This window comes from Cervus elaphus, chromosome 19, assembly GCF_910594005.1.
Source record: "Cervus elaphus chromosome 19, mCerEla1.1, whole genome shotgun sequence".
Taxonomy (NCBI): Eukaryota; Metazoa; Chordata; class Mammalia; order Artiodactyla; family Cervidae; genus Cervus; species Cervus elaphus.
In genome coordinates this window covers 53,897,808-53,917,566 of record NC_057833.1, presented here as the reverse complement: position 1 = coordinate 53,917,566, position 19,759 = coordinate 53,897,808, and the positions used below count along the sequence as shown (strand labels likewise).

General features: G+C 41.6%; 1 protein-coding gene across 1 annotated transcript in view; it reads left to right on the top strand.

Moving 5' to 3' along the window:
• Positions 1 to 12,978: 12,978 nt before the first annotated feature.
• NR1I2 (nuclear receptor subfamily 1 group I member 2) overlaps positions 12,979 to 19,759 on the top strand; it is a 32,918-nt gene continuing 26,137 nt past the window's right edge. The window contains exon 1 of the mRNA XM_043874212.1: positions 12,979 to 13,262. The gene's annotated coding sequence lies outside the window, so the exon portion shown is untranslated. The remainder of the gene's footprint in view (positions 13,263 to 19,759) is intronic.

Below are 19,759 nucleotides of genomic sequence, written 5' to 3'. Positions count from 1 at the left end.
TAAAGCAGTGCTCTAGAACACAAAGAGTAGGAAAGGTAGAGGTTTTGTTTGCTTTATTTAGTTTCTGGATTTCAAGAAAATCTGTCAAACACTAACTGAATACAAGTTAAGTTTTCAACGATTAAGAAAAACGAACCCTGGGGGAGAGGCAGAATCTAGTTTCCAGAGTTTACATATTATAATATTTGAATGTCTAATTTTGAGCAATAACAAAATTATAAAGCATACAAAGAATCAGGGAAATATCCATTCAAAGGGGAAAAAAATGAATTGACAAAATTGTCCACGAGGAAGCTCAGATACTGGACTTATTGGACAAAAACTTTTAAGGTTATTTTAACTTTACACCTAAAGCAACTGATAAAAGAAAAACACAAAACTCCCAAAATTAGTAGAAGGAAAGAAATCATAAAGATCCAAGCAGAAACAAATGAAAAAGAAATGAAAGAAACAACAGTAAAGATTAATAAAACTAAAAGCTGGTTCTTTGAGAAGACACACAAAATTGACAAATTCTTAGCCAGACTCATCAAGAAAAAAAGAGAGAAGAATCAAATCAACAAAATTAGAAATGAAAAAGGAGAAGTTACAACAGACAATGCAGAAATACAAAGGATTATAAAAGACTATTATGAACAACTATATGGCAATAAGATAGACAACCAGGAAGAAATGGACAGATTCTTAGAAAAGTTCAATCTTCCAAGACTAAACCAGGAAGAAATAGAAATTATGAACAACCAAATTACAAGCACTGAAATTGAAGCTGTGATCAAAAATCTCCCAAAAAACAAAAGCCCAGGACGAGACGGCTTCACGGGAGAATTCTATCAAATATTTTAGAGAAGAGCTAATGGCTATCCTTCTAAAACTCTTTCAAAAAATTGCAGAGGAAGGAACACTTCCAAATTCATTCTATGAGGCCACCATCACCCTGATACCAAAACCAGACAAAGAAAACATACAAAAAGAAAACTACAGGCCAATATCACTGATGAACATAGATGCAAAAATCCTCAACAAAATTTTAGCAAACAGAATTCAGCAACACATCAAAAAGCTTATACACCATGATCAAGCTGGGTTTATTCCAGGGATACAAGGATTCTTCAATATACAAAAATCAATCAATGTGATACACCATATTAACAAATTGAAAGATAAAAACCATATGCTCATCTCAATAGATGCAGAAAAAGCCTTTGACAAAATTCAGCACCTATTTATCATTAAAACTCATCAAAAAATTGGCACAGAAGGAACCTACCTCAACATAGTAAAGTCCATATATGATAAGCCTAGAGCAAACATTATTCTCAATGGTGAAAAACTGAAAGCATTCCCACCAAGGTCAGGAATAAGACAAGGATATCCACTTTCGCCACTATTATTCAACATAGTTCTGGAAGTCCTAGCTACAGCAATTAGAGAAGAAGAAAAAAAATAAAAGAAAGCCAGGTCAGAAAAGAAGAAGTAAAGCTCTCACTGCAGACGACATGATACTGTACATAGAAAACCCTAAAGATAGTATCAGAAAATTACTAGAGCTAACCAGTGAATTTAGCAAAGTTGCAGGATACAAAATCAATTCACAGAAGTCACTTGCATTTCTATATCCTAACAATGAAAAATCAGAAAGAGAAATTAAGGAATCAATCCCATTCACCATTGCAACAAAAAGAATTAAATATCTAGGAATAAACTTACCTAAGGAGATGAAAGAACTGTACACAGAAAATTATAAGGCACTAATGAAAGAAGTCGATGAAATAAACAGATGGAGGGATATTCCATGTTCCTGGGTAGGAAGAATCAATATTGTGAAAATGACTATACTACCAAATGCAATCTACAGATTGAATGTGATCTCTATCAAATTACCAATGGCATTTTTCACAGAACTAGAACAAAAACGTTCACAATTCATATGGAAACACAAAAGACCCCGAATAGCTAAAGAAGTCTTGACAAAGAAGAATGGAGCTGGAGGAATCAAATTTCCTGACTTCAGGTTATACTACAAAGCTACAGTCATCAAGACAGTGTGGTACTGGCACAAAAACAGAAATATAGACTGATGGAACAAGATTGAAAGCCCAGAAATAAATGCACCTACAGGGACCTTATTTTTGACTAAGGAGGCAAGAATATATAATGGGGCAAAGACAGCCTCTTCAATAAATGGTGCTGGTAAAACTGGACAGCTACATGTAAAAGAATGAAATTAGAACACTTCCTAACACAAAGATAAACTCAAAATGGATTAAAGACCTAAATGTAAGACCAGAAACTATAAAACTCTTAGAGGAAAACATAGGCAGAACACTCAAAGGCATAAATCAAAGCAAGATTCTCTATGACCCACCTCCTAGAGTAGTGGAAATAAAAACAAAAGTAAACAAGTGGGACCTGATTAAACTTAAAGGCTTTTGCACAGCAAAGGAAACTATAAGCAAGGTGAAAAGAAAACCTTCAGAATGGGAGAAAATAATAGCAAGTGAAACAACTGACAAAGGATTAATTTCCAAAATATACAAGCAGCTCATACAACTCAATACTAGAAAAACAAACAACCCAAATCAAAAAGTAGGAAAAAGACCTAAACAGATATTTCTCCAAAGAAGACATACAGGTGGCTAACAAACACATGAAAAGATGCTCAACATCACTCATTATTAGAGAAATGCAAATCAAAATTACAATGAGATATCACCCCACACCAGTCAGAATGGCCCTCATCAAAAAGTCTACAAACAGTAAATGCTGGAGAGAGTGTGGAGAAAAGGGAACACTCTTGCACAGTTAGTGGGAATGTAAATTGATACAGCCACTATGGAAGACAGTATGGAGATTGCTTAAAAAACTAGGAATAAAACCACCATATGACCCAGCAATTCCACTCCTAGGTATTTACCCTGAGGAAACCAAAATTGAAAGAGACACATGTATCCCATGGTTCATTGCAGCAGTATTTACAATAGCTAGAACATGGAAGCAACCTAGATGTCCATCGACAGATGAATGGATAAAGAAGCTGTGGTATATATACACAGTGGAATATTACTCAGCCATAAAAAGGAATGCATTTGAGTTAGTTCTAATGAGGTGGATGAACCTAGAACCTGTTATACAGAGTGAAGTGAGTCAGAAAGAGAAAGATAAATACCGTATTCTAACACATATATACAGAATCTAGAAAAATGGTACTGAAGGGCAACAATGGAGAAACAGACATAGAGAATAGGCTTACAACATGGGAAGAGGGGAGGAGAGGGTGAGATGTACGGAAAGAGTAACATGGAAACTTACATTACCATATGTAAAATAGATAGCCAACGGGAATTTGCTGTATGGCTCAGGAAACTCAAACCCTAGAGGGATGGGACGGGGAGGGAGAAGGGAGGGAGTTTCAAAAGGGAGGGGATATATGTATACCTATGGCTGATTCATATTGAGGTTTGACTGAAAGCAGCAAAATTCTGTAAAGCAATTATCCTTCAATAAAAAATTAATTAATTTAAAAAAACTTTTAAGGTTATTTTAAATATACACAAAGTATAAAGTACTTACCAGGTGGCACTAGAGGTAAAGAATCTGTCTGCTAATGCAGAAGACATGAGACACAGGTTTGATCCCTGGGTTGGGAAGATCTCCTGGTGGAGAGCATGACAACCCACTCCAGTATTCTTGCCTGGAGAATCCCATAGACAGAGAGCCTGGTGAGCTATGGTTCATAGGATCACAACGAGTCGGACATGACTGAAGTGACTTAGCACACACGCAAAGAATAAAAGAAAACTAAGGACAAGGACTAAAGGAAACAAGCTACAGCTGTTAAGAGAGGGTCACTGTCATTAATATTGCCAGAAAGAAGCACTGTTATGTTATCAGATTCCAGATTTTCACCTTTTTCCCTCAATTCCTTTATTCCCCTTAAACATTATAGTGGTTTATTTTAGTTTTTAGATAATTCTGTTAGAGGAAACACTAACTGAAACCGCCCACGCTGGACATGCAAGACAGTAGCCACTTGCACAAATTACCAGGAGATCCCAGTAAGGAACACGGAACTAACAAGCGACCACCAACCGGAAGAATTCAGGAAAGGTACATATGTCCTACCAACCTCCCAGAATCCTTCTCACTGGAATCCATCTTGGCTGAGCAATACGCTCACCACCAGGAAGGACTCTGAGTCAGAATGATTGGCTGAAGACAATCTGGAAACTAATCCCATCACCGTAAAACCTGAGACTCTGAGCCATGTGGCAGAGCAGTCCTCCTGGGTTCCCTTACCCTCCTGTTCTCCACCCAGGTGCCCCTTCCCAATAGTCTTTTGCTTTGTCAGTACTTGTGTCTCCTCCGACAATTCATTTCAGAGTGTTAGACAAGAGCCCTCTTTCGGGCCCTGGAACGGGCCCCCCTTCCTGCAACAATTCCACATATATTTAATATTCAATTATTTCATTATCATCAAAATATAATTTATCTCTATTATGACATCTACCATCACTGTGTAAGTTTTAAAAATTAAAATTTAAGAGGTTCTACTCATTTGAGTATTAATTCATTTAGTAATAAAATAAAAGTAGGTTTTAATGATGTTAATTATGAGGGCTACTCCATTTCTTCTATGGGATTCTTGCCCACAGTAGTAGATGCAATGGTCATCTGAATTAAATTTACCCATTCCCGTCCATTTTATTTCACTGATTCCTAAGATGTAGATGTTTATTCTTACCATCTCCTGCTTGACCATGTATAATTTTCCTTGATTCATGGATCAAACATTCCAGGTTCCTGTGCAATACTGTTCTTTGCAGCACCAGATTTTACTTTCATCACCATCAAAGGTTTTGCATTCATTGTCAGCAAATCTGGAAGACCCAGCAGTGGCCAGAGGACTGGAAAAGGTCAATCTTCATCCCAATCCCCAAATAATGTGCTAACCATCCAACAACTGCACTCATCTTCCATGCTAGTAAGGTCATGCTTAAAACCTTGCATACTACGCTTCAGCATTATGTGAACCAAGAACTTCCAGATGCCCGAGCTGGGTTTAGAAAAGGAAGAGGAACCTGAGATCAAACTGTCAACATTTGCTGGGTTATGGAGAAAAGCAAAGGAATTTTTTAAAAAATATCTATCTCTGCTTCATTGACTATAATAAAACTTCTGACTGTGTGGATCATGATAAAGTGTGGAAAGCTCTTAGAGAGATGGGAATACCAGACCATCTGACCTGTCTCCTGAGAAACCTGTATGCAGGTCAAGAAGCAGCGGTTAGAACCCAGTGTGGAACAACTGATTGGTTCAAGATAGAGAAAGTACTACAGGGCTGTCGGCTGTCACCTGTTTGTTTAATCTATACGCTGAGCACATCATGAGAAATGCCAGGTTGGATGAGTTACAAGCTGGAATCAAGACAGGCAGGAGAAACATCAACAGCCTCAAAATACCACTCTAATGGCAGAAAACGAAGAGGAACTAAACAGCCTCTTGATGAGGGTGAAGGAAGAGAGTGAAAGAGATGGCTTAAGACTAATTATTAAAAAAATCTAAGATCATGGCATCTGGTCCCATTACTGCATGGCAAATAGGAGGTGGAAAGGTGGAAGTAGTGACAGCTTTCCTCTTCTTGGGCTCCAAAATCACTGCAGATGGTGACTGCAGCCATGAAATCAGAAGATTTCTTCTTGGCAGGAAGGTGATGACAAACCTAGACAATGTGTTGAAAAGCAGAGATATTACTCTGCCAACAAAGATCCGTATAGTCAAGGTGATAGGTTTCCCAGTGATCATATATGGTAGTGAGAGCTGGACCATAAAGAAGGCAGAACACCAAAGCATTGATGCCTTCGAACTGTGGCATTGGAGAAGACTCCTGAAAGTCCCTTGGACAGGAAGGCGATCAAACCAGTCAATCTTAAGGGAGATCAACCCTGACTATTCACTGAAAGTGAAAGGTTGCTGCTGAGAGAGAAGACGCCGGGATTCTTGGCCTTCAGAGGAGACAAATTCAACCTGGGGCCAGAGACGAGGCTGGATCACTCAGAGCTTTTGTGCAATAAAGTTTTATTAAAGTATAAAGGAGATAGAGAAAGCTTCTGACATCAGCATCAGAGGGGGCAGAAAGAGTACCCCCTGCTAGTCTTCAGCTGGATGTTATATAGTCCCTAGCAGTCTGTTAATGAAAAGAAAGGAATGTCTTAAAACTCAGAATGGCACCAGATAATTCATCCCAGGCCATAAAACGATTGACTTGAATCTTGTAGAAGGGCAGATTACCATACAAATAGTTTCATTTACATAGATTAGGGGAACAATATCTGAGTATAACATACTGGTTTGTCAAGTAGGTTCTGAGCCATTTGACCGAAGGACTTGAAGACAGAGTCTGGGGTAAATGCATAGCACATTAACATAGCTTAAGACAAACATTTCCATAAGAAAAATGTGTTGGTTAACTCAAAGTTTGAGAATAGTTAGCTTCAGGTGAAACCAGGTGTCATGGCAACACAGTATTTTAAGAGAAACCTCCTTTTAAATTTGTATAGAGAAGGAAAAAGATATCGCTAGTTTGTTTCTTCCTGCCGCTTAAGAGAGATAAAAATTTCTGACATTTGCAGCTTATTTCCTCAGTTTGGAGACCCCTGGCCGTCCTGCCTGTTACCCTCTGATGCTGAAGCTGAAACTCCAGTGTTTTGGTCATCTGGTGCAAAAAGATGACTCACTGGAAAATCCGTGATGCTGGGAAAAATTGAGGGCAGAAGGAGAAGAGGGAGTCAGAGGATGAGATGGCTGGATGGCATCACAGATGCAATGAATATGAACTTGGGCAAACTCTGGGAGATGGTAAAGGACAGGGAGGCCTGGTGCACACATTCCATGGGGTTACAAGAGTCGGACATGACTGGGCAACTGAACAAATCATTTGAGCATTAGTTCATTTAATAATAAATGAGAAGAAAGAGTCTCATTTAATGGTATCATGAGCTGCATAGAAGATTCTTTCAGGATGGTTATAAACTGATTTTTTTTTTCTCCTTTTCATTCAAAACAGAGCTCAGTGTCAGGGAAGACTATCTTTAAAAGAATTACTGACCCAAACAGAGCACCCATCAAATGAATGTGGTATAGGTCAGGGGCTCTGCCCTCAGGGGGATTATGATCAGGCACAGGTGTCATATTCTGCAGTATAATTCATAAATGAGTTCCAAGACTCTGAGAAGATAGATACTGGGGCTCCAACTGATACTGTGAGCAGGACCCTGTGGGGCTCATGGGCACAAAAGCCTTTCTGTGTCCTCCACTTACTGATTACAGGAAATAGACTTCATTCAGCCTCCATGACCTGCCCTGAGTTCCAAGGGCAGGTTCAAACAGATGCTAGGTAGGGAAGGGAGGGAATACAGAGACAAGGGAGGAACAGTCAAGAAATAGTAGTGCAATTTCAGGACAAGATTCTGGTTCCCCCTCAAGAGATATACATAACAATATCTTTCAGCTGTTTTGTGGATACAGAAACTTCACCAGGTGGGAGAAGCTAATGGCATGCTGCCCACAAATACATAGACCCCAGGCTGGTTGAAACTAGAAGCTTGATGGTGCTGACTCCCATCACCTACCACCAACCAATCAGAAGAACAGCCGCACACTGATCACACCCTCTTTGAACTATTGCAATAAAACTCTTCACTACCCCCTCCACATAGGGACACGTGGCATTTGAGGGGCCCACTGTGGCCCCCTTTGCCTGGCAGAGCAATAAAGCTATTCTTTTCTACTTCACCCCAAACTCTGTCTACAAGATTTAAATTGGTTTTGGGGTACAGAGGCCAGATTCACCTTCACAAGTATGATTGATGATGGTGCCTTAGAGCAATTATAGGGTCTGAAACAGTTGCAGCTCAAGTTTAGTGACTCCCCTAAGTAATTTCTAGGAAGAGAATATTCTTGGCACTGCTACCACTTATGAAAAATGGGACTTCGTTCAAAGAGAAGGTTCCTATTCTTAGTCTTCTTGGGTCCTTCTCTACTATCTTCACCCAAGGACAAAAAGGGAGAGGGTCCCCCCAAGACTGCCCCATGAGGACAAGAGCTGCACCTCCACATGCCCTGCCCTGGCTGCCCCCTTTCCCAGGGGCCTCCTTGAGCACACCCCAGGGGAGTCCTAAGAGATTTTGAGAAGGATACCTGTCTGGCTGATAAACATCTATTTCCCTCAGGCTCAACCTGAATTTTTACCATTAGTGAAAATTTTTACTTGGTGGATTTTACTGAGGATTATAGCCTCCTGAAAGACAGCCTCTCAAATAGCCCTGGGAAACTACTCTGAAGAGGTAAAGGATGAGCCAGGATATAATGGAGTTGGAAGTTGGAAAACAAACAAACACATGGTCAAACATCAAAAGATTTCTGTGAATCACAAAGAACAGACATCTTAAGTTAATGATGTTAGTGCTTTTCTGTGTACAGGAAGATGCAAGAGTCTGGACTCACTGAAATCACTTCTTAGCGATGCATCTTAAGTACCGAGAGCCAGTGTCCGAAGCACAGGCTGCTCCCTGTTTTTCTGCTCCCTGATCTCCCCTCAGGAGCACTGCTGCAGTGGCTAATGGCCTGATCCTTGTAGACCTGGGAGGGCGGCCAACATTCCCTGTCCACACATGACTCCTTTAGTTGACTCTCTGTTCTTTTTTCAAATACAAATACTCCACCTTAAATTGGTCACCCTATATCTGGAAGAGGATGACTTACCTGCTTTCTTGAAAGCACCATTGACTGCTATGAAAAGTGTAAAATACTGCCAAGGATTCACAATGTAAGACATTGTAAACTGGGAGAGAAAAGGTGAGACTGATCTAATTCAGAAAGAAAGGGACTTTGTGAGCCACGAATAAGGTGAAATGACTATGCTCTGTGATCTCTTCTTTGCCTTCCTACAAACAGGAAACTACAAAGAGGCCAAGAAGATCACTGAGGTGGCACAGTGGTAAAGAATCTGCCTGCTAATGCATGGACTCAAGAGACACAGGTTTAATCCAGGGTTGGGAAGATCCCCTGGAGAAGGAAACGGCAACCCCCTCCAGTATTCTTGCCTGGAGAATCCCGTGGACAGGGGGTCATGTGTCCATGGCGTCACAAAGAGTCAGGCACACAGCACAGTTCCTCAGAGGGGGGTAAAACACGAAGTGGATTCACACTAAGGAAACTCCCTGTGCTTATCAGATCTGCTTTTCTCTTGCCAGTGGCTTAAGGGTTTCACTCTTCTTCAGATCAGCTTAGCTTAGTTCAGTCGCTCAGCCGTGTCCGACTCTTTGCGACCCCGTGAACTGCAGCACACCAGGCCTCCTTGTCCGTCACCAACTCCCGGAGCCCACCCAAACTCATGTCCACTGAGTCGGTGTTCTGGCTGCTGCAAAAGAGTAGAACAGAGGCCGAGGGCTCAAATGTCTCCTACTTCTCAGCTGTGCTTGAGGCTGACTGTCTGGGAGAATCAGTGTGCTCTTCTTCATAACTAGAGTGTACTCTCTGGGTGTTTCTTAGTTTAGAGCTGTGCCTAAAGTTAAAACTGTCCGTACAGACCCCAAAAGCCAGGCAGTCCTGCCGCCTTTCTTCTGTCTTTTGATCACACAAGAGATCCAGACGGAAAGGAATCCAGAAGATCCCTGCAGAAACCTGAGAGCAGTTTCTCTACCTCATGGTTTTATGACCACTGAGTGGTTCTCAGTTTCTGCTCCTACTATAAATAATTTGCTGTTTTTATAAGAGAGATAAGGCCAGGACTGTGTGAGGCAGGAAGGATTGAGAGAGGAAAGCTATGTTTTTTACCCGTGACTCAAGCTTCTGGCAAGCTGCCTTACCTAAGCTGTGTGCATGTCAATTCACTTCAGTCGTGTCCGACTCTGTGACGCTATGGATTGTAGCCCACCAGGCTCCTCTGTCCATGGGATTTTCCAGGCATGAATTCTGGAGTGGGTTCCCATGCTTTCCTCCAGGAGATCTTCCCAACCCAGGGCCTGGAACCATTTCTCCCATGTTCCTGCATTGCAGCCAGATTCTTTACTGCTGAGCCACCAGGGAAGCCTCTACCTAAGCTGGGATCTGCCTTTTTTTTTTTCCTGACTGTGGAAATGCCTATCTTTACAAAAAGGCCTAGTTTTTTTTCTTCTAAGACTTTGGGTATTTTTAGAGAAGCTTTAGTTTGACAGCAAAATTCAGAGGAAGGTACAGAGATTTCCCATATACTCTCTGCTCTCAACATTCACAGGCTCCCCCATTATCAATCAGTTCAGTTCAGTTCAGTCGCTCAGTCGTGTCCGACTCTTTGCGACCCCATGAATCGCAGCACGCCAGGCCTCCCTGTCCATCACAAACTCCCCAGAGTTTACCCAAACTCATGCCCATCGAGTTGGTGATACCATCCAGCCATCTCATCCTCTGTCGTCCCCTTCTCCTCCTGCCCCCAATCTCTCCCAGCATCAGGGTCTTTTCCAACGAGTCAACTCTTCACATGAGGTGGCCAAAGTACCGGAGTTTCAGCTTCAACATCAGTCCTTCCAATGAACACCCAGGACTGATCTCCTTTAGGATGGACTGGTTGGATCTCCTTGCAGTCCAAGGGACTCTCAAGAGTCTTCTCCCACACCACAGTTCAAAAGCATCAATTCTTTGGCGCTCAGCTTTCTTCACAGTCCAACTCTCACATCCATACACGACCACTGGAAAAACCATAGCCTTGACTAGACAGGCCTTTGTCAGCAAAGTAATGTCTCCGCTTTTTAATATGCTATCTAGTTTGGTCATAACTTTCCTTCCAAGGAGTAAGCATGTTTTAATTTCATGGCTGCAGTCACCATCTGCAGTGATTTTGGAGCCCAAAAAAATAAAGTCTGACACTGTTTCCACTGTTTCCCCATCTATTTGCCATGAAGTGATGGGACCAGATGCCATGATCTTAGTTTTCTGAATGTTGAGCTTTAAGCCAACTTTTTCACTCTCCTCTTTCACTTTCATCAAGAGGCTTTTTAGTTCCTCTTCACTTTCTGCCATAATGGTGGTGTCATCTGCATATCTGAGGTTATTTCTCCTGGCAACCTTGATTACAGCTTGTGCTTCTTCTAGCCCAGCATTTCTTATGATGTACTCTGCATTTAAGTTAAATAAGCAGGGTGACAATATACAGCCTTGACATACTCCTTTTCCTATTTGCCCCTCACCAAAATGGGACATTTGTTATAATCAATGAACTTACATTGACATATCATAATTACCCAAAGTCCAGAGTTTATGTTAGAGCTCACTTTTGGTGTTGTATATTCTTTGGGTTTGGAAAAATGTATAATGACGTGTATCTAACATTACAGTATCTCATAAGAATATTTTCACTGCCCTTAAAGATAATGGCAACCCACTCCAGTATTCTTGCCTGGAAAATCCCATGGACAGAGAAGCCTGGTAGGCTACAGTCCATGGGGTCGCAAAGAGTCCAACACAACTGGGCGACTTCACTTTCACTTTCAAGATCTTCTGTGCTTCCAGAAAGAGCTACTTAGAATCTTGCAAATAAAGTTTCCTGGGATGAGTTCTTAACCATCTTCAGCTTCCCAACCCCTATGGCTGTGTTCATGTGTTCATGGTTATAGCTTCTCAGGGCACCAGAGGCACCACCAGGCCCAGCCCGCACTCCCCAGGGGACACCAGAGAGGTTGCATCCCCTGGGACCCAAATCCAGCATTTCACTAGGTCCTTCCTACCCAAGTCCACCTCCCAACCATGTAATTCCACATTTCCCAGTCCTAACAGAATCCCCTGTGGACAATCAGAAACTTGACTGAAAGGAAAGAGCCCCCTGCTGGGGGGTGCTGGTCACCACCCCTGCTGCAGGTCTCTCACAGTGGACTGTGTGAGTCGCTCTGTTTTCTGCACTTGGCTGGGAAGAGCAAAGCAAGCAAGCACTCGAGAAATGCTGACCCCTAGGAAACCCTGGACTCAAATCCTCCTTATCCCCTGGGAGGGGCAAAATGAGTGGAAGAGAAGAAACCAACTTAACTAAAGACCAAACAAAAACTGTACTTAGGTATTCTTGCTTTTCTCATCAAGAGGGCTGGATTAGGACATGAGTTCAAAATAAAAAGAATTTAAATCAGGAAATAGTGTAAGGAAGCCCAGATCTTCACACAGTTCTCTTTCCCACCTGTCTAACCAGCAGTTCTTCTCCCCTTTCTCTCCCCTTCCCCCATTCCTTTCTCTTTGTGGCCAGCACCCTGCTTACTGTCGTCTGAAGCATGTCCCTAGTTCACCCCCCACATCTCCATAAAGCATCCTTAAAAAAAAACAAGCAGAAGAAACATATGCTGGGACACTCAGCACTTCGGGCTGTCATCCCTCTTTTCCCTTGAGAGCTAGAACAGCCATCAGCAGCTGGTGCTGGGAACTTAAAGGCTCAGGCTGAAGAGTGAGGTCTGCTGGGAGGGCCTGGTGAAAGGAAGAACCCTGAGCACCTCTCCCAATGGTCCATGCTGCCTGCTCCTGGTCAGCTGGCTGTCCTTAGGCCAGAGCCACAGGTTACACTCCTGTGAGCTGTGCTCAGACCCCTCATTCACAGTCTTTCCCACTTCCTGTATGCTTGCCTCTCTCTGACACGAACATGCAGTATCAAGTCAAGTAACACTGTCCGGGAAAGTAGCTTCAGACAAAGGAAGAAGTGTTTGAGACCTAAGTTCAAATTAACTTTATCTCAGGGTCTAAAATGCACAGACACATGAAATTTGCTCAGAACTGATTAGACAAAGCAGATGCTAGCAACATTCCTCCCCTTCTCCTGTTTTACAGTGAAGACATCTAAGGAAAAGTAGGGGGCACATAATGAGAGTAAATACGGTAATGTGGTCATTTGCAAGTTCAAGTGCTGGACTTGGGACTTAGGAGTGCCAGATGGAGGCCATGACAGCCTATCTCTGGCCTGGACTGAAATGTGGGTGAGAGACAAGATTGGCTCAGATCCTGGGAAATAATAACCTATGACTATAGTACAGGGAAGAGGAAGCGCTGCCCTGACTGCAGCAGGAGCCGTGGCCGTAGCCTCTCACCCAAGTGAAGTGTTCACTCCTGAGGAAAGAAAAAGATCAAGCTAATGCTCCAGTCTTTAACAAGGCAGCTACTTCAGGGATATTGATGTTCTGATTGATCCTTTATTGCTGATTGTTCAAAGTGGACCTCAAAGGGGAAATCGGAGCAAAGAAGTCACTACCTAACAGGTATGGTTTTTTCTCTCTCTTTTGCTGGTGGTGAATTGCCCCCAGTTCCATATGAAAGAAGCGGGGGAACATAAATGTATCTCAAGTTTGAGGTCAGCAGTCACCATGGGGTGTGTATGTGTTGGCCTTACTGTTCTCCACATTTTCAGGATGAAAAAAAGCCATGAAGGCAATCACTTAATATTGTCTCATTAACGATGCTTCCTTATCCCTCACTTGCTGCCTAGAGAAATAATCATAGTGGAAACCTCAACCACACATGCACCGCCTGAGTCATACATACAATCAGCCCCCTCTCTGTTATACAGTTGGAGTCTCCTGACTCAGAAAATACCAATGTTGGGGACTGCGAGCTTTGGAGCTACAGGAGCCGGGAGCACCCCAGCCCTGGTTCCTCACAGCCTGCTGTGTTAGCGTTGGCAGGCCTTGGAACCAAGGCTGAGACAAAGCAGCATGACCGTCACAGGGCCTCACACCCTCAGAGAGGGGTCCCTCCAAGGCCAGCCCCACCCTGTGTAGCCCTGGGGCAGAGCTGGCTTTGGACCAGTGAGTTTGCTGCCTCTCGTGCCAGGAGAGCCACCTTGTCCCACAGAACGGAGCCTCTCCTCCATGTGCTCAATACCATCAAGCCCTCTTAACCCCACCTCACAGCCCAGCCTGGCTGAGCCTATGGCCAGAGACTCTGCTTTAAGGCAACTCCACATCTGGGGAGGTTCAGGAGTCAGTCACCTCTGAGGCCACCAAATCTTGACTCTGTTGGCAAGCACTATCCTCCCCATTGCCATCCCATGGATAGTTGTGCAACTCTGCTGCTGGGAAGGGTGATGGTCACCACCATGATGGTCATGGTCAATGGATTGTCTCCACTGGGATGGGTGTTTGGTCTCTAACAATATGGCCATAGCCTAAAATATTCTAAGCAAGGCTGCAGAGGCTACTGCTTATTTAATTAGTTGGTTAATAAGAAAGATTATTTTTATATAAATATTCAAATATATTTTAAAATATTTAAATGCATTTAAATATTTATTTAAAATACATTTTAGTTATGTAATAAACTTAGTCTAAACAAGGAATTGGCAGACTATGACTCACAGGTGAAATGTGAGCCATGTTTTCATAAATAAAGTTTAATGAGAATGCAGCCATGCTCATTCATTATGTGGCGTTAGCTATAAATGATTTTGCCCTATAACAGCAGAACTGAGTAGTTACAAAAGAGCTGGTGTAGCCACCAAGGCCTGAAGTATTAACTGCCTGGCCTTTTACAGAAAAAGTTTGCCAATTCCTAGTCTCAAAGTATTAACTTGTCTCTCAATTATTATGGAATGAACCTAGTAGACTAACTGACTAAACCATGGTTAGTAATAGCTTGTAAAAATTACAAATGCCATAAGTGATACACACTTCTTGTGAAATGAAAAAGTCTGTTAGCCATAGATGAAGCAAAATTCTCTGTTAGCCATCCTGCTGGTGCAGATCCCCTGTTCCTCCAAAAGTAACTGATCAGTTTGGTGTGCTTACTGCCGATGGTCTCCTTTGCATTCACACATACATATATGCCCTAACATACTATATGCATTGTCTTATTATTCTCCTCGATATTCCACTCATATTTTCCCTCCCCATATTCCATATGGAGACTTTCCATATCTACGTATAGCTTCATCTCATCAATTTTAACTGCTATACACTTTTGCAGAGTACAATTCTTTCATTTAGCCATTTCCTTTTTGATAAATATTTTAGCTGTTTCCAAGTTTTACTCTTACCAACAATACTACAGTGACTTTTCCTGTTTACATCTTCTTGTGCCCACCTTCAAGTGTTTCCCTATAGGAGCTACTGAGAAGTTGAATTACTCCATCATAGAATATGTGCATTTTAATCTTTAAGACTGTCAGATGGCCTACCACAGTGCCTGTATCATTTTATATTCCCTCCAGCTGAGAACAACAGTTATTATTCCTCTATACCCTGATGCTTGCTACTTATTAAACATATGATTACTTTCCCGACTGGATGAGTAAGAAAAGTAGCCCATTTAAAAAAATATTTAAATTTCTGTGATTACTAATATATTAGTTTGTCAGAATGGCAAGTACCACAGACTAGATGCCTTCAGTTCAGTTCAGTCGCTCAGTCATGTCCGACTCTTTGCGACCCCATGAACTGCAGCACGCCAGGCCTCCCTGTCCATCACCAACTCCTGAAGTCCACCCAAACCCATGTCCATCGAGTTGATGATGCAATCCAACCATCTCATCCTCTGTCATCCCCTTCTCCTCCTGCCCTCAATCTTTCCCAGCATCAGGGTCTTTTCCAATGAGTCAGCTCTTTGCATCAGGTGGCCAAAGTATTGAAGTTTCAGCTTCAACATCAGTCCTTCCAATGAACACCCAGGACTGATCTTCTTTAGGATGGACTGATTGGATCTCCTTGCAGTCCAAGGGACTCTCAGGAGTCTTCTCCAACATCACAGTTCAAAATCATCAATTCTTTGGCGCTCAGCCCTCTTTATAGTCCAACTCTCACATCCATACATGACCACTGGAAAAACCATAGCCTTGACTAGGTGGACCTTTGTCAGCAAAGTAATGTCTCTGCTTTTTAATATGCTAACTAGGTTGGTCATAACTTTCTTCCAAGGAGTAAGCGTCTTTTAATTTCATGGCTGCAATCACCATCTGCAGTGATTTTGCAGCCCCCCAAAATAAAGTCAGCCACTGTTTCCACTGTTTCCCCATCTATTTGCCATGAAGTGATGGGACTGGATGCCATGATCTTAGTTTTCTGAATGTTGAGCTTTAAGCCAACTTTTTCACTCTCTTCTTTCACCTTCATCAAGAGGCTCTTTAGTCTTCTTCACTTTCTGCCATAAGGGTGGTGTCATCTGCATATCTGAGGTTATTGATATTTCTCCCAGCAATCTTGATTCCAGCTTGTGCTTCCTCCAGCCCAGCAATTCTCATGATGTACTCTGCAAATTAGTTAAATAAGCAGGGTGACAATATACAGCCTTGACGTACCCCTTTTCCTATTTGGAACCAGTCTGTTGTTCCATGTCCAGTTCTAACTGTTGCTTCCTGACCTGCATACAGGTTTCTTAAGAGACAGGGTCAGTTGGTCTGGTATGCCCATCCCTTTCAGAATTTTCCAGTTTATTGTGATCCACACAGTCAAAGGCTTTGGCATAGTCAATAAAGCAGAAATGGCTTACAGTAAAGAAATTTATTTTCTCACATAAAGGGCAGAAAGTCCAAGATTAAGGTGTCGGCAGGTTTGGTTTCTCCTGAAGCTTCTTTCCTTGGCTCACTGATGGCGGCTTCCTCTGTGAGTCCATCCCTGGTGTCTCCCTGTGTCCACGTTCCTCTTCTTAGAAGGAGACTCATCATATTGCATTAGGGCTCACCCTAACAACCAGACTTGAGCTTAATCCACTGTCTAAAGACTCTGTCTCCAAATACAGTCTGAGGTCTTTGGGGATACAAATCAACCTGTAACAATCAGTGAGGCTGGGCATTTTTTAAAAAATAACTCTTCACCATTCTATTTCCCTCTTAATTGTCCATTCTTTAACTCATTTTATATTGGTCCATCTTTTCCCACTCATTTGTAGGAGTCTAATATTTATTCTTGATGGTAACCCTTTGGTATATACACAGTACTCTAAAATTGTCACTTGTGTTTTTAACTTTCACCATGTTTTTAGTCAACAAAAGTATTTACTAATATATTTTTTGCTATTATTATTTTGATATAGGTCTTTTTATTGATTTTCTCCTTTATGGACTATGCGCTTTAGTTCTTATATAAGAAAGTCTTTTCAACAGCCAAGATTATATCAATATTTTGCCACACTTTTATCATTTAAGAAATAGATCTTTAGTCTACCTGGAATTTATTTCTATTAATTATTTCAATTGCATTTATTGAAAAATCTGTCTTTATTCATTTGAAATGTAAACCTGTATCACATACTAAGTTCTCTATTTTACATGTCTATCCTTGGATTCTATATTATTTTGTATCTATTTCCCATTCCTGAGCCAATTTCCATTATAGCTTTATTGTTTCTAATTGATTTTTTCCACTAAAATCTGTTTTGTTTATTCATGATATTTCATCTTGTCACCTCATTGAATTCTCTTTATTGTTGTAAAAGTTGATCTGCTGATTCCTTTGGAATTTCTGGGTAGACTTATTAAATATATGTAACAAGAGTTTTGTTCTTTCTAATTTTTACACAGTGTTTTGTGTTTTTGTTTTTTTCCTGGTCTTACTGCCTTCATGGCCTTCTAGCACAGTGCTGAATTAGAGCCATGAAGAGGACAGTCACAGGGCTGATGTATACAGTTGTCTATGTTGTATATGAGACAATTCTAGGAATACCATTCGCACTTAGATGTCTTAATTACTTTTGTCATGTTCCTGATTTTAATTCATTGTTATTTTCTTACTGTGAACTTATATTTCTTGGAGACATCTCTGCAGGATTCTTTGGGCTGGGGTTGTGCCCTGGTCACAACCTGGGAATAACACAGGAGTGTGTGTGGGACTCTTTCTTGCACACTGGGGCCTTTTGATCTGAAGAGGATTGGGAAGAATTGTCTGCCACTTGATACCTGCTCATCTACCTGCCATATCTCCTGAACTTCTATGAAACATCGAAATAACAAACTGAATACCCAACTGATAGTTAAGATGAGGAGACACAGCTAAAACTTTCATGTAATATATGAAACAGTTCTCCCAGGTCTCTATGAATTCCAAACAAAGAGCCAAACCATAAAACTACAGGCAATAAGAGCACTTCACATGCATGTTTAAGAGACAGGCAGTTAAATCAGAGGTCAGTGTACCTTGTTAAATATTGGAAGAGGGTAGAGGTGTACTTTTGACTTGGGCTGATCCAAGTCGAGGAATGAACCTTTTGACCTCTTTGATAACTGTGTCCCAGGAAGCACAAAGGCCAAATTTCATTTATGGCCACCTAGAGATAGAAGCTGGCCTCTCATAGTTAAATTCATACAAGGTGATTTTTGCTGAGTTTCCTCTGGATGTTTGTACCCTGCCAGGGCCAAGGAGGGGGAGTCTTTTGTTCAGAGTATTTGATTCATTTGAAAAAAAATTGTAAATATATGATCTCATTTTATCCACATGAGTTTGTGACAAAAATCTAACTTACATATTGTATCTATTTGCACTATAGAAATGATCAGAAAACGGGGGAAAGAAAGGCCTATAATTTACTACCTTTGTGACCTTGAACACACTTCAAAGCTCCACTTTCCTCATTTGTTAAAAAGATAATACAACCTGTGCCGCCCTGCTCAACTGGGGATAAGTCCTGCTCTGCCCACCTCAGCATCTCCACGTGAGATAATTTTGAAATCATTTGGTAAACAAAAAAACCTGTGTAATGTGAGTTGGTAAGTTTACCAAACATCTCCCTTCATTGAACAAAACCAAGTTTTTTAAGCTTCGCTGTTGACTTCTTAGAAATTCAATTCTTACGTAATTTCCTTTAACCTGCTTTTTTTCCCCTCTTTACCCTTTGGGCACACACACACACACACACACTGCAGATATATTATAAAATATACATGTTACATATACAGAAATAAGATGTATATACACAAAATATAAAAAAATAATCCTGCTGTTTCTGACTTTCTATACCTAAGGACATGATTTTTCTACCATTTTCCCTTTCATTTAGACTCTTTATGGCTTCAACTCCAAAATGCTCACCCTTTCCTTCCCATAACCTCAGTAACTGGGTTTCAAAGCTTTTCAACTCTACTCATTTCAAGATTAAATGTATATGTAACTCCTCCCCACACCCTTTTCCTGGGAAGGATCTTACCCCAAAATGCATATTGACTTTAAACAACAATTTATGACACCAGTCATTTTGCGTGTGTTTGCCCATCTCCTCTATTTTCCAGAACACCGAAGATGTTTTTATTATCTTACCCTCTGCCCACTACTCTGTCAAGTTCTCCATCACATCCTTTTTGTGTCCTGCTGATTTTCCATCTGGGTGGTTGACTCCGTAGGTCTTTGCTTGCTGCTCAGTGTGGATGCAAACCAGCAGCCCCAGGGAGCAGTCAGAAAGGCAGGAAGGAAAAAAAAAAAAAGAAAGGCAGGAAGGGCTCAAGCCCATCCTGATCCGGGGATTGGAATTTGCATTTTAACAAGCTCCTCAGGTGATCTGTATTCCTGGAAAGCTGGAGAACCCGCATCCTAGATGAGAAGCAGGCACAGGGTTAGCTTAAGCAGTGGGGCTTCTGAAGCGGCCCTGGAGAGAAGGGGCACAACAACTTTAATGCCTCACAGAGACTAAAATTGGTTTAAAAACTAAGGCCATCCAGGGTCAAATGCAGCTTAACTGACTTGGGTACCTTTTTATCCCTCACTGTAGAGCTTCTAACCACTGTTGGTACTTTCCTTTTTGCTCCTTCTCTGCCTCATAGCTTTGGCCTCCTCACAGC